This window comes from Carlito syrichta, unplaced genomic scaffold, assembly GCF_000164805.1.
Source record: "Carlito syrichta isolate Samal-C Ts95f unplaced genomic scaffold, Tarsius_syrichta-2.0.1 Scaffold143099, whole genome shotgun sequence".
NCBI lineage: Eukaryota > Metazoa > Chordata > Mammalia > Primates > Tarsiidae > Carlito > Carlito syrichta.
The window spans coordinates 68,342-80,556 of NW_007087195.1; the positions used below are offsets into that span (position 1 = coordinate 68,342).

Genomic DNA, 12,215 nt, shown 5'->3' on the forward strand with positions numbered 1-12,215 from the left:
CCACTCACCTCAGCCTCCCAAAGGCGCGGGATTACAAGCTGAGCCACCAAGCCCGGCTTACACAGAACAATATTAAGGGTCCTATAAGGTCTTAGAGTGAAGAAATCTGTCTGATTTTGTTCAGTGCAGCATCTTCCAAACTGATATGACCTTTGGTCATAGTATTTTTCACAGTAACACTCCATGGAACACTTCTTGGGAAAAAGGCAAGCGTCCACAGAAGAGTCATGTTTCTCCTTTGTGAAACCCAGTCTCTTGGCTGGTGGCTCAGAACCAGCCTTTCACTTCCATCTCGTGAGTGGCACAGGCTCTCAAGGCAGCTGATACTTTGCTGGAGTCCTCCGACAATGCTAGAAGTCTGTAGGATCTAGGCCCAGCCAGAGGGTTGATTGGGGACACCAGACCCCAGGAAAGGCTGAGGTATCAGAGACTGGCCTAATGGGGCCACTGAGCCGAGCTCTCAGGGAACAAATCCTGCTGGAGCTGGGATCTGCCTGCTCAGCACCCAGGACAGCAGCACCGCAGTTCTCCTCCCCACGGCAGGCCGGCCAGCCAGGCCAAGGCTGCAGAATATACCCAGAAGCAAGAAAGCACATGAGAAAGAAGGGGATACATCTATCCTATTATCTCTATTATGTATGTGTGATTTGCACAAACTGCATTTCCAGGACAAACACGTCTGAACTCTGCGTCCAGAGTTTCATTCTCTCTCCCAGGAGGTCCCTCTTCCTATCCTTGAACTGGAGAGGGCCAGGACCTCAGTAAGGGCTGTGAGCACTTTGAAAGACCCCCAAAGGAAGCACCTGTGGCCAATGGACCAGCTGCCCTTCAGCAAAGACCACTCGAGTCAGGGAAAGTGGGGACCTGGGATCCATCCAGGTCCCCAAGGCAGAATGAGCCCTGGGAAATGACCACAGGGCATATGTGCTGGGACTGGGGTAAGGTGCAGGCAGCTGTCCCCACTGGAGGTCTGTGGGGGGGGTGCTATGGCTCATCTGCTGGATCCTTGCATCATTACCCAGCTTCTGAGCAGAGTAGAATTAACGAGTCTGCCCAGGGGTTTACAGCAGAGCTGTCCCCATCCAGCATCCGAAGCCCACCAGGGAACTCTGGCCCTTTCAGGGATATTTACAGCCCCATAAATTAGGTCCAGGCTGCAGCTGCTGAGGTCAGGAGGGGAGGTTATGGGAGTAAGAGCTTTCTCTGCCAGTTCTCCTTTCTTGCAAATGAGGATGCTAATTCGCCCATAGAGAAAAACCACCTCACACTCTTCCTCTGACCTCCCAAAATACTGACTTTCCCAAATATTTTATTATTTTAATTCTCACACCAACCCTAGAGTAAGTGTGATTAGTCCCATTTAACAGAACAGAAATTGAGGTACTCAGAGACATGCCCCCTGCCCAGAGCCACTCTGAGAGAGTGGACCACGGTGCCATCTCACCATCTGGCCTGCTTCAAGCTGGGGCTGGGAGTGGCTTTTCTTTTTCTTTTTTTTTAAATTGGGGTCTCATTCTATCACCCAGGCTAGAATGCAGTGTCAGGCTCATGACAGCTTAGGCCTCCTGGGTAGCTGGGACTACAGGCACACACCACAACACCTGGCTAATTTTTTTATGTTGCCCAGGCTGACCTCAAATTCCTGGGCTCAAGCAATCCTCCTGCCGAGGTCTCCCAAAGGACTGGGGTTACAGGCGTGAGCTACTGCGCCCAGCAGGCTAAATGGTGAGATGGCACTCTGGTCCACTCTCTCAGAGTGCCTCTGGGCAGAAGGCATGTCTCTGAGTACCTCAATTTCTATTCTGTTAAATGGGACTAATCACACTTACTCTAGGGTTGGTGTGAGAATAAAAATAATAAAATATTTGGGAAAGTCTTTTCTTTTTTTTTTTTTTGAGTTGGAGTCTCACTCTGTTGCCCAGACTGGAGTGCAGTGGCTGCTCCCGGCCACCACAGCCTCGACCTGCTGAGCTCCGGTGATCCTTCCGCCTCAGCCTTCCAAGTAGCTGGAACTACAGGTGCACGCTACCACACCTGGCTAATTTTTGTTGTATGGTAGAGACAAAGTTTCGCCAAGTTGCCCAGTTGGGTCTCGAACCCGTGGGCTCAGGCAATCCACTTGCCTTTGCCTCCCAAAGTGCTGGGATTACAGGCTGAGCCACTAAGCCCGGCCTGGGAAAGTCTTTTCAAAGATTTCAAGCCTCCGTGAGAAGAAGAAAGACCAGCTCCTAAAAACCGGGTTCTGACCCCTCCTCTCCTCTGGCTGCTCCAGATGGAGGCTCTAGGGGCCTTCGTGCTGCCCGCTCCCCTGGGATCTGGTCAGGCCAGGCTCCTGACAGCTGGAGCAGCCTCCATGATACTGGGATTCCCAGTTATATTATTTCTGCTCATCTCAGCTGCCACCCCTGGGGCTGGGGGAGGTTGCTCAGCCCTCTCAAGGAGCTTCTCCCCAGAGTCTCCTAAGTCAAACAGCAGAACTCTGGGATCAGGGCTGGCAGCTGATTAGGGAGCTATAACACCCCAACCTCAGCAAAGAAGCGGGCATCCTGGCCTGAATCCAGGTTGGCCACCAGACAATCAGCGTGTTTCCAGGTAACCACCTACCTCTCCCAACACCTGGGCAGTGAGGGCAAGAATCACCAGAAGCTGGGGGTGGGTACCCAGGGAGGGGTGGAGGATAGCCCCTTCAAGCCAGGCCCCTGAAAGACCCTGTTTCTTCTCCTTCAGCCCAGCCTCCCAAGCACACAGACAGCCCCTGCCTCTTCCTTGACACAGACTCTGAGAGGGTGGCTGGGGCTGTGACTCAGAGGCCCTTGGGTACCGGAGAAGCAGACATAATGCCCATGCTGACTCATTCAGCCACCTGGGGACTGAAGCCGAGTCATGGCCACGAAGCCCCAGGAGTCTTGAGGGAGCAGCAAGCAGGGAGAGGTAGGAATTGGATGTGAGCAGGGAGGGGGCTCTGACATCTGCCCCATCTCTCCCTTTCAGCCTAAGCCCTTGGCCCCTGCTGCTTCTCCTGGCAGCCACCAAAGGGTTCCTCTGATCATCCAGAAAAGAGAAAGCTGAGCAATTCAGAGGAAGGAGGGAAGCAAGAGTCAGGGCGGGCAGGACAAAGGGACACTGAACTGCGCCTTCACCTGCTGTGACCCTTCTGCCCCATTTCAGAAGTCACCCAGAAGCCTGTGGAGACACACACACACACACACACACACACACACACACACACACACACACACACACACACGATGGCTGCAGAGGGTCCTCACTGCTGTCTTTGGTCAAGCCCAAGCCCTGCCTCCTCAGGTCTCAGTTTCCCCCTTTGCAAAGAAGAGTGGTGACTCACCTCACAGGGCTGCTCAGAGATCAAAATGAGATCAAAATGTAATCCCAGCACTTTGGGAGGCAGAGGCAGGAGTGCCTGAGCCCAGGAGTTCAAGACCAGCCTGGGCAACATAGCGAAACCTCATCTCCACACAAAATTAGCCAGGTGTGGTGGTGTGAGCCTGTAGTCCCTGCTACTCAAGAGGCTGAGGCGGAACGATCACTTGAGCCCACGAGGTCAAGGCTGCAGTGAGCCATAATCCTGCCACTGCACTCCAGCCTGGGTGACAGAGTAAGGCTCCAACTCAAAAAAAAAAAAAGACCTGAGACAACAAATTTATATGCACACAGTTAGACATTCAATATTTGCTCCCTCAAAGAAACATTTGCTGACTCAAACCTGTAACTTGCTTCAAAAAAGCTGGAGAATGGGAATGGGGACTAACTCTTGAGGTTCACAGCTCAAGACATACATAGACTATCATTCCTGTAACACAAGACAGTGCCCTGGGCCCAGTGTCACAATCACCACCAACTAAGCGTCCAGCAGGAACACCAAATCAGAACACCAGACTGAAAAGGGCTGGTCCAGTCTACCTGGTGGCTGGACACCTCATCTCACCGTTCGCCCTCTGGCATGCACAACACTCCCCAGGCAGCTTCTGTCCAGAAACTTCCCTCCTTTCTCTCTGGAAAGTTCAAGGGGAGTGTGGTTTTCCAGCTTCTGCCCTAAAGAAGGCAGCTTGATATGGTGGAAGGAGCCAATTCAGGGGATCTGGGCATGGATTAAATACCTAGGTCTACTCCATATCCATGCTTTTTGTGAAAACAGTTTGTATTTCTTTAATTTCCAGTAACATGCAACAATACTTATCAGGTGCTCACCACATACCATGCCAAGCACTATACACACATCACCACCTTCACAGAGGGTACTTTAGGCACTTCACAGATGAGAAAACTGAGGCTGGCAGAGGTTACCCGGCTTGCTTATTGTCACACAGGACATACTTGCCCAGAGGTATGTCCTCTCCACCTGTCTCAGTCACCCAAAGCATCAACTAAGCAGATAGGAGTCTACAGGGCCTGGCAGTAGGAACAGTTTGGACAGAGAGCAGGGTTGGGTTCTGGCCCCAGCCTGACACTATTGCACCAAGTGACTTCAGCAAGCTACTGACTTCTGTTCGCTCATTTGTAAAACAAGCAGATTGGACAAGATGCTTCCAATGACCTCCTAATAACTTATGGTCCTTGAGGTGGCAGCAGCCATGCAGTGTCAGAGGAGCCATCGTGAGTGTGGCAGCCCCCACAGTCAGGACTTGCACCTGCATGCAGGGCTATAGTTCCACCAGTCATTTGCTCAAATGTGTGTATCTGTTGTGTCAGACAGGCAGCCAGGTGACCTTCAGTCTTGGATTCCTTGGCTCTACCACCCAATGTTATCAAATTGCTTTTTAAATGGGGGTCTTCCTATGTTGCCCAGGATGGTCCTGAATTCCTGGACTCAAGGGATCCTCCCACCTCAGCATCTCCCGAGTAAATGGGATTACAGGCAGGCACCCCTACCCTGCTTCAAGAGCATTTTTATGAGTGGTGAGGGATTAAAGGGTGAACTTCAGCATGGCTGATAGGGTCACTGGGGCCAGTTAAGCTTTGTTCGTCTCCAGGAACCCCGTTCTGCTGGTTAATCGTGTGTTCTGGGGGCCACAGCCAATGCCACTGTCTCTGGGGCAGATGTTTTTTCTGTGGCTGCTTGCTAATCCATTCATCAGTCCCATGTGAACCTCTTTTCTGCTCCCAGAACGCGCCCTTAAACCAGCTTGCAGGAGGACTACAAATGAGATGGGTGTCAGGGTCAGGCCAAGGGAAGACCCCCAGACTGAAGGGGAGGGGACTATGCGGGGGGGCACTGGGGGAAGGAAGGGAGAAGGGAGAAAAATCCTCTGGGCACAAAAGTAGGCCTCTGTCAAGCAGCTGCCTTCCCTCTAGGAGCCTGGACGTCAGAAATGGGCCTTGTGCTTCTCCTGGAAAATTCTGATTCCCAGTCATGAGACATCTGCTGACTGTCTGGGTCAGATATTCCAAAGAAAGTTTCCATTTCCATTTAATTCTCATGGTCACCCTGGAGTTAACATTATGGTCCCCAGTTTACAGAGGAAATTGAGGCTCAGAGATGTAAATGCCCTCAGTCACAAAGTCAGTAAGACTTGAACCCAGGTCTACCTGACTTCAAATCCAAGGTTCTGCCCCCAGCAGCCCACCTAAGCTGTCCCATGCTCTGTTTGTAACAAACGTTTATAAGTTCAGTGGGAGAGTCAATACTTGTCGGCTTTTCTTCTGGGTGATGAGCAAAGTTGGGTCTCTTTTGGGGGCCTAGGAAAGGCATGTTCCCCGGTGGGAATGTGAAAAGGGAGACACAATCAAGTTATTTTCGATTCTTCTTTTACCTTCTTGTGCTTTTGAGCTCAAAAGCAACTGTGCTTTATTGACTTTACAGAACTCTGCTCCAAATCCTTTTGCTCATTAAACATTTGGAGACATTGGAGTCATTTTTTTCTTCATTTTTTGAGTCAGAGTCTCACTCGGTTGCCCAGGCTGGAGTGCAGCGGCACGCTCGTGGCCACCCCAGCGTCAACCTGCTGGGCTCAGGTGATCCTTCCGCCTCAGCCTTCCAAGTAGCCAGAACGACAGGCGCACGCGATCAAGCCTGGTTATTTATTTATTTATTATAGAGACAAGGTCTCACCAAGTTGCCCGAGCTGGTCTCTAAACCGACGGGCTCAGGCAATCCACATGCCTAGGCCTCCCAAAGTGCTAGAATTACCGGCTGAGCCACCAAGCCTAGCCATTTGGAGTCATTTTTAAGGGTGAACCTGGAAATGGCTTTTCCAACCCAGAAAGCCCACTGTGGGTTAACTAGGCTCCAGTCCCATATCTGCCAATGACCTGCTATTTGGCCTTTGATCAAATAGTTGATCTTGGATCAAAGCTCCATTGGATTCAGGAAGGGACTGAGAATAAGACTATCAAAGCATAGCCTGAAAAAGAGGAGCTTGTCAGATACCTAAGGAACAAACATAAAGCAGTAACTAAAAGGTACGTTACCTGTGCAAAATTATAAACATCAGTGGCATAGATCAGAAGTCAAAAATAAACCCAGCCATATGTAAAAATTTGCCAAATGATAACATTTCTCAAGCAATGTATAAAGGAAGGGTTTCTTAATTAGTAATGTTAACAGAACTGGATAGGAATAAGATCCAGATAGAGTAAAGGATTATGCGATTATTTATTTATTTATTTCAAACAACTTGCTTTAGTTGAAGTCTCACTCTGTCGCCCAAGTAGGAGTGCAGTGGCATGCACACAGCTACCATAGCCTGAACATGCTGGGCTCCAGAGATCCTTCTGCCTTAGCCTTCCAAGCAGCTGGAACCACCAGCACACACCACCACGCCCAGCTAATTTTTAAAAAATTTATTGTAGAGACGAGGTCTTGCCAAGTTACCCAGGCTGATCTAGTATCCCTGGGTTCAGGCAATCCTCTCGCCTCTGCCACCCAAAGTGCTGGGATTACAGGTGTGAGCCACTGCACCCAGTCTGCATTACGTGATTTTTTTTTTTTAATCACAGAAAAAGTAGTAGGAAATACAAGGGCATATTTATGAGATCTGGAGCAGGATAAAAACTATCCCAGGTCTGAAGTAATAGAGGAAATCACAAAGGAAAAGTCCATCAGATTTGACAGAAAAAAATAAGACATTTTTTACCATGATATTACACGGTAACAAGAGATTAATATTTATGGTAACTTAAAAATCTACTTAAAGATTTAGGAAAACCATCAAGTTCCTAAAGATATGAAAAGACATTTCCCTCAGGGAGAAGTTCATATCAGAAACGAACACGTAAAATGTGGGGGTTGAACTCACGACCTTCAGGTTTCTCGCCTGCTGTAACTTCCGACCCATGGGGAAGAACTGGAGGAGTGAGGAGGCATGGATTTGGCCCTGCTACACCTCTGCTTGAGTGGACAAAAGAAATGCCAGAACTCCGTGGAGGACGAGGAAACTTACAAGGGACTGAGCTTTCTCCCCCTCCAATTCCCACAAAAGGCATCCTGGCCATTTAGCTGAAGAGTGACTGACAAGACCATCATCTTAGCTTCTAGACCAACAAGACCAACATCTTAGCTTCTAGGCCTTGGAGTCCTGCTGACTTGGGTCAAAGCTACTCCAAATGCTGAAGGACCAGACCGCATGGAGGGGCTGGAGAATTCCACCTCCAACACCTGGAAGACAGATCCCAGCAGATCCCAGTTTGAAACTGGGTGACTACTGGCAGCCACTTTACTTAGGAAAGAAAGAAGGACATGCATGACTGGTCCAAGCCTCCCATGCCATTAACCTCCAGAAAGTGAATGAGCCACATTTGCTTACAGGGTCTCTGACAGGTGTCATGTCCCCCACCACAATGTGACCTATCTGAGCTGTCTACTTCTGAAGAAAATGTTGGGGGGGCTTCCTGCAACGCCCAGCCAAACTTTCTTTCCTGGAATGCACCAAGTTCACCAATGACCACATCCTCCCTTTATGCAGGCCCAGAGGAAGAGGCACAAAGCACAACATACTTCAGCTTTCTGAACAGTCAGGCACCCTTCTGCGGTAGTGTGTCCATTTGCAAAGCTCCATACCTACTCTTCCTTTAGCCCTGCCAGGGGAATGATCCAGCGGCAGCTTAACAAAGTAGAATGAACACAGAGGGACTAGACATTGGCCAGAGGCCAAAGCTACCTTCAGGAGTAGCTCTCCTTAAACACAAAGCACCAATGGGAAGGAAGACGATAGAAATGGGTTTCTAACGCTGCATGAGGAATGGTGAGTAGATCTCAGGCAGAACTTACTGTCAGAAAAAAACTGTCCAGAGTAAGTTTTGGTCGTTTCTTTTCTAGTATTCACTTTGTCTATTCACAGTGGTTTCTGGATGGACTTCCCAGAAGCAGGGGTGGGAGGGGGCGGGGGAGGTGGTGCTCTTCGTGACACCCAGGACCCACCTTCAGTAGGAAAAGTTGGATTTCACAGGCCACTGGCTAGTCTTGGGTGCTACACATTCTCTCTTCTCTCCCTCAAGTTCCAAATCCTTTCCACTAAAGAGCTTGCCTCCATTCACCCAAATGGATTGTTTTAAAATGTAAACACACACACACAGAGACTGGCAAAGGAAATTAATTAAATGAGAAAGACATACACAGACAGAGAAAAAAAAGAATGATACACTTTGTTCTAGGTTCTGCTTCTAAATCTGGCAGGAGGTGTGAAGGGCTGGCAGCATGGTGGTAGTGGTGGCAGTGGAAGCAGCAGGCTCCCTCCTGCCTCAGGCATCCCGCCAGCAGTGGCTAAACTCTCAGGAGCAGAGGGAGAGACAGACGCCCTGCCCATCGGGCCAGGAGCCGATGGATGTGCCTCAAACCACAGTCTTGTGATTCATGTGGATGACGACCCCGAGGTCTCACCCCAGGCCTCTCACACTGTGATCCCAGATCTCCAGCCCCACATGGGCATCTGTGTTTGACTGGCTCCTCAAACTGAACTTGTCTGAAGCCAAAGAGATCATTTTTGTCAACCCTCCTCCTCCCACTGCGCCTTTCGCTTTTCCCTCTAGGTTCAGAATCTCCAAGTTGGACATGTGGTTCCCCTCATCTATTTAGGTCGATTAAGATCTTTCAGGGCAACCCCTTCGGGTCCCCTCCCACTGTGGGAGCTTTTCTGTCCTCTCAATACATCCTGGGTTAAAAAAAAACAAAAGATCTTTCAGCCAGGCATGGTGGCTCATGCCTATAATCCCAGCACTGTGGGAGGCCAAGGTGAGAAGACTGCCTGAGCCCAGGAGTTTGAGACCAGCCTGGGCAACATGACAAGACCTCATCTCTACAATAAGTTTAAAAAAAATTAGCGGGGCATGATGGTGCATGCCTGTAGTCCAGCTACTCAGAAGGCTGAGGCAGAAGGATTGCCTGACCCTAGCAAGTCGAGGCTGCAGAAGCTGTGAGCATGCCATTGCACTCCAGCCTGGGCAACAGAGTCAGACTCCAACTAAAAAAAATACGTTAAAAAACAAATAGCTGGCCGGGCTCGGTGGCTCAGCCTATAATCCCAGCACTTTGGGAGGCCGAGGTGAGTGGACTGCCTGAGCCCGCGGGTTCGAGACCCACGTGGGCAACTTGACGAGACCTCATCTCTACAACAAATCAAAAATTAGCCGGGCGAGGTAGCTCGCACCTGTAGTTCCAACTACTTGGAAGGCTGAGGCGGAAGGATCGCCGGAGCCCAGCAGGTCGAGGCTGCGGTCGCCAGGAGCGGCCATTGCACTCCAGTCTGGGTGACAGAGTGAGACTCCAACTCAAAACAAACAAACAAACAAAAAAACCCAAAAAGCTGGCCATGGTGGTTCATGCTTGTAATCCCAGCACTTTGGGTGGTTGAGGTAAGAGGACTGCCTGGAAAACTAACTTGGCAAGACCTCATCTCTATAATAAATTTAAAAATTAGGTGGGCATGGCAGGAAGTTCCAGCTTCTTGGAAGGCTGAGGCAGAAGAATCACCTGAGCCCAGTATGTCAAGGCTGCAGTAGCCTTGATCTTGCCACCGTACTCCAGTCCAGCCTGGGCGACAGAGTGAGACTCTGGCTCTTAAAAAAAAAAAAAAAAAAAGATCTTCCAATTCTATCACTGTGTCCCTCTTCCTTCCCATTCTCACTATAACCAGACAGCAAAGGTGCTTGTCTCCATTCCTTGCTGCAGGTTCCTGACTAGCCTCCCTCATCCCTGCCATCCATCTTGTCCCTGTACTGCTAATACACGGGAGCTTTCGGAAGCATGACTTGGATCTTGTAACAACCCTGATAAGAAACTTTCCAAGGCTTCCCCTGCCTACAGTAAAGGTCTGGTTCAAGCTACTCCTTCAGCTTTGTCTCCTCCTCCAATCCAACCTATCCCCTCTGGCCCAACCAGATCCATCTCTTAAAGTTATACAAACTTCATGGCACAATCATTCTCACCCCAGGACCTCAACACCCGCAACCCCCCCCCGACATGGGACAGCAGCACCCAACACGAGAACCAAGCAAAGAAGAGAGCCCCTTCCTTGCTGTAGGTCAAATGTCCATCTCCAGATTCAAAAGCCAATACTTGGCACTCCCAACTTCATCTTCTAAACTGCAGGCACTGCATATAATCACACTACCTCCCTTCTGTGACCTCCCAGCATCCCCCATCTCTACTGCAGAATTAAAGCAATAGAATCAGCCTTCACCTAAGCCCCTACTGTGAGACACCCCACAAGGATGGCAGAGACTTGACTTGAGTGGTGGTCATGGACCTTTGATGGTGGAGGGAGAAAGGGAGAGGGATTCTTAGCCCAAGTCCGTCCCACCCCTCCCAGGCCCTTTCTGTAAGCCCCTGGCATATGGAGAATTTCCCAGGCATTCAGTACATACTGTCCAATCTCTACAAGATATAAGCCTGGCTATGGTGCAGTGGAGTTAGGAGGAGGAAGGAGAGAGAGCGCGATCTCTCAGGGGGCCATCGCTTCCTCCTGATACCTGGAGAGCAGTGTCATTCAGCCCCTGAGATGCACTAAGCCACACCCCCACCCCACGTCACCATCTCAGGAGCATAGCGCTAGGGAAGCCCACGCAAGCAGGGAGACTGAGACAGATTTCAGGGATGGCTGGAAGGAAAAGGGGAGGGGGATTTAACTGCTCACATACCTGATCAAACAGGACTCTCCAGTGCTGGTAGAGAGGGAGGCCATGCAGGAGAGGAAGAAGAGGAGAGAAAGAAAGACACACATCACCAAGGTCTCAGCATCCCCTGATGTTTCTGTCAGAGCCTCCCAGCTGCTGCCCGGGAGTCATCACCAAGCTCAGGGACCTGCCACAAGAGACCAGGGAAAACCTGGTCCCCCAGTGAGTCCACACTGAGCAAACGGAGGAAACTCACAGTTAGGGATGATGGGGGTGGGGTCAGCAAAGTGGGTGCTGCTGGTTCTGGAACTGGCCAGTGAGGGACGAACAGAACAAGGGTGATTCTTGACAATTACCAATAAAGGCGTCCAACTATGTCCAAGCGCTTCTAATGTTTCTTGCTGCCTGAAGCTTATGCCCACGGTCACCCCCAGGCCTGGGGTTGCATATGCCCGGGTGCAATTCCAACAGGCCCTGAGGGGAAGGGGGTCTCAACTTGCAGGGGACCAGAGACCCCTACTCAGGAGGACTCGCTCCTGCATAAACACTAACATTTTGCCTGCAAGGGTTATTTTTTTGAGGGGGGGTCCCGAATATGACGAAACCCACCCATTCTCTTCCTGGCTTGAGACTAACTGATGAGTCCCTGAGATTCTACCTGGGGCTTAGGGCCAGAAGGGAGTGATAGATTCAGCCACACCAGCCAAAGAGAGAAGATCGTAAAATCTTCCCAGCCCCACTCAGACTTTCCACTTTGGTTTGGTTTGGCGGGGGGAGGGGAGGCGGTTTCACTTCCACCTCTCCACCCCGAGGGAGAGGGGCCAGAGCAGGAGATCTGCCCGGTTTTTCGCCTCTATTTGTAGGTTAATCCCGGGAGGGAGAAGCTGAAGAAACTCCAGTTCCCAGGGCTTCCCAGCGCCGGCGGAGGACGGAGAGCCGAGCAGCAGGCGGCCGGGAAGCCCTCTGGGGAAGCCCCTCCCTATCCGCGCCAGGGGACCGTCCCCGGCACCGGCGCGGTCCTGGACTCCCGAGCCCCCTTCTGGGAGCAAACCGCTCCCAGCACTCCTGGCCGGGCTCGGAGACAGGGGCCGGCTTGAATTTCAATCAGTGTCGCGACAGGGCAGGTGCCGGGCGGCAGCTGACCCGGG

General features: G+C 50.8%; 1 protein-coding gene across 2 annotated transcripts in view; it reads right to left on the reverse strand.

Annotated features, from left to right (window-relative positions):
- Window positions 1-11,117, reverse strand: part of RHBDL3 (rhomboid like 3) — a 54,800-nt gene extending 43,683 nt beyond the window's left edge. Inside the window, exon 1 of one of the 2 annotated variants that reach the window (XM_008050152.2) lies at window positions 11,092-11,117. The gene's annotated coding sequence lies outside the window, so the exon portion shown is untranslated. The remainder of the gene's footprint in view (window positions 1-11,091) is intronic. The other variant, XM_008050151.1, reaches the window with a different exon arrangement.
- Window positions 11,118-12,215: the final 1,098 nt, after the last annotated feature.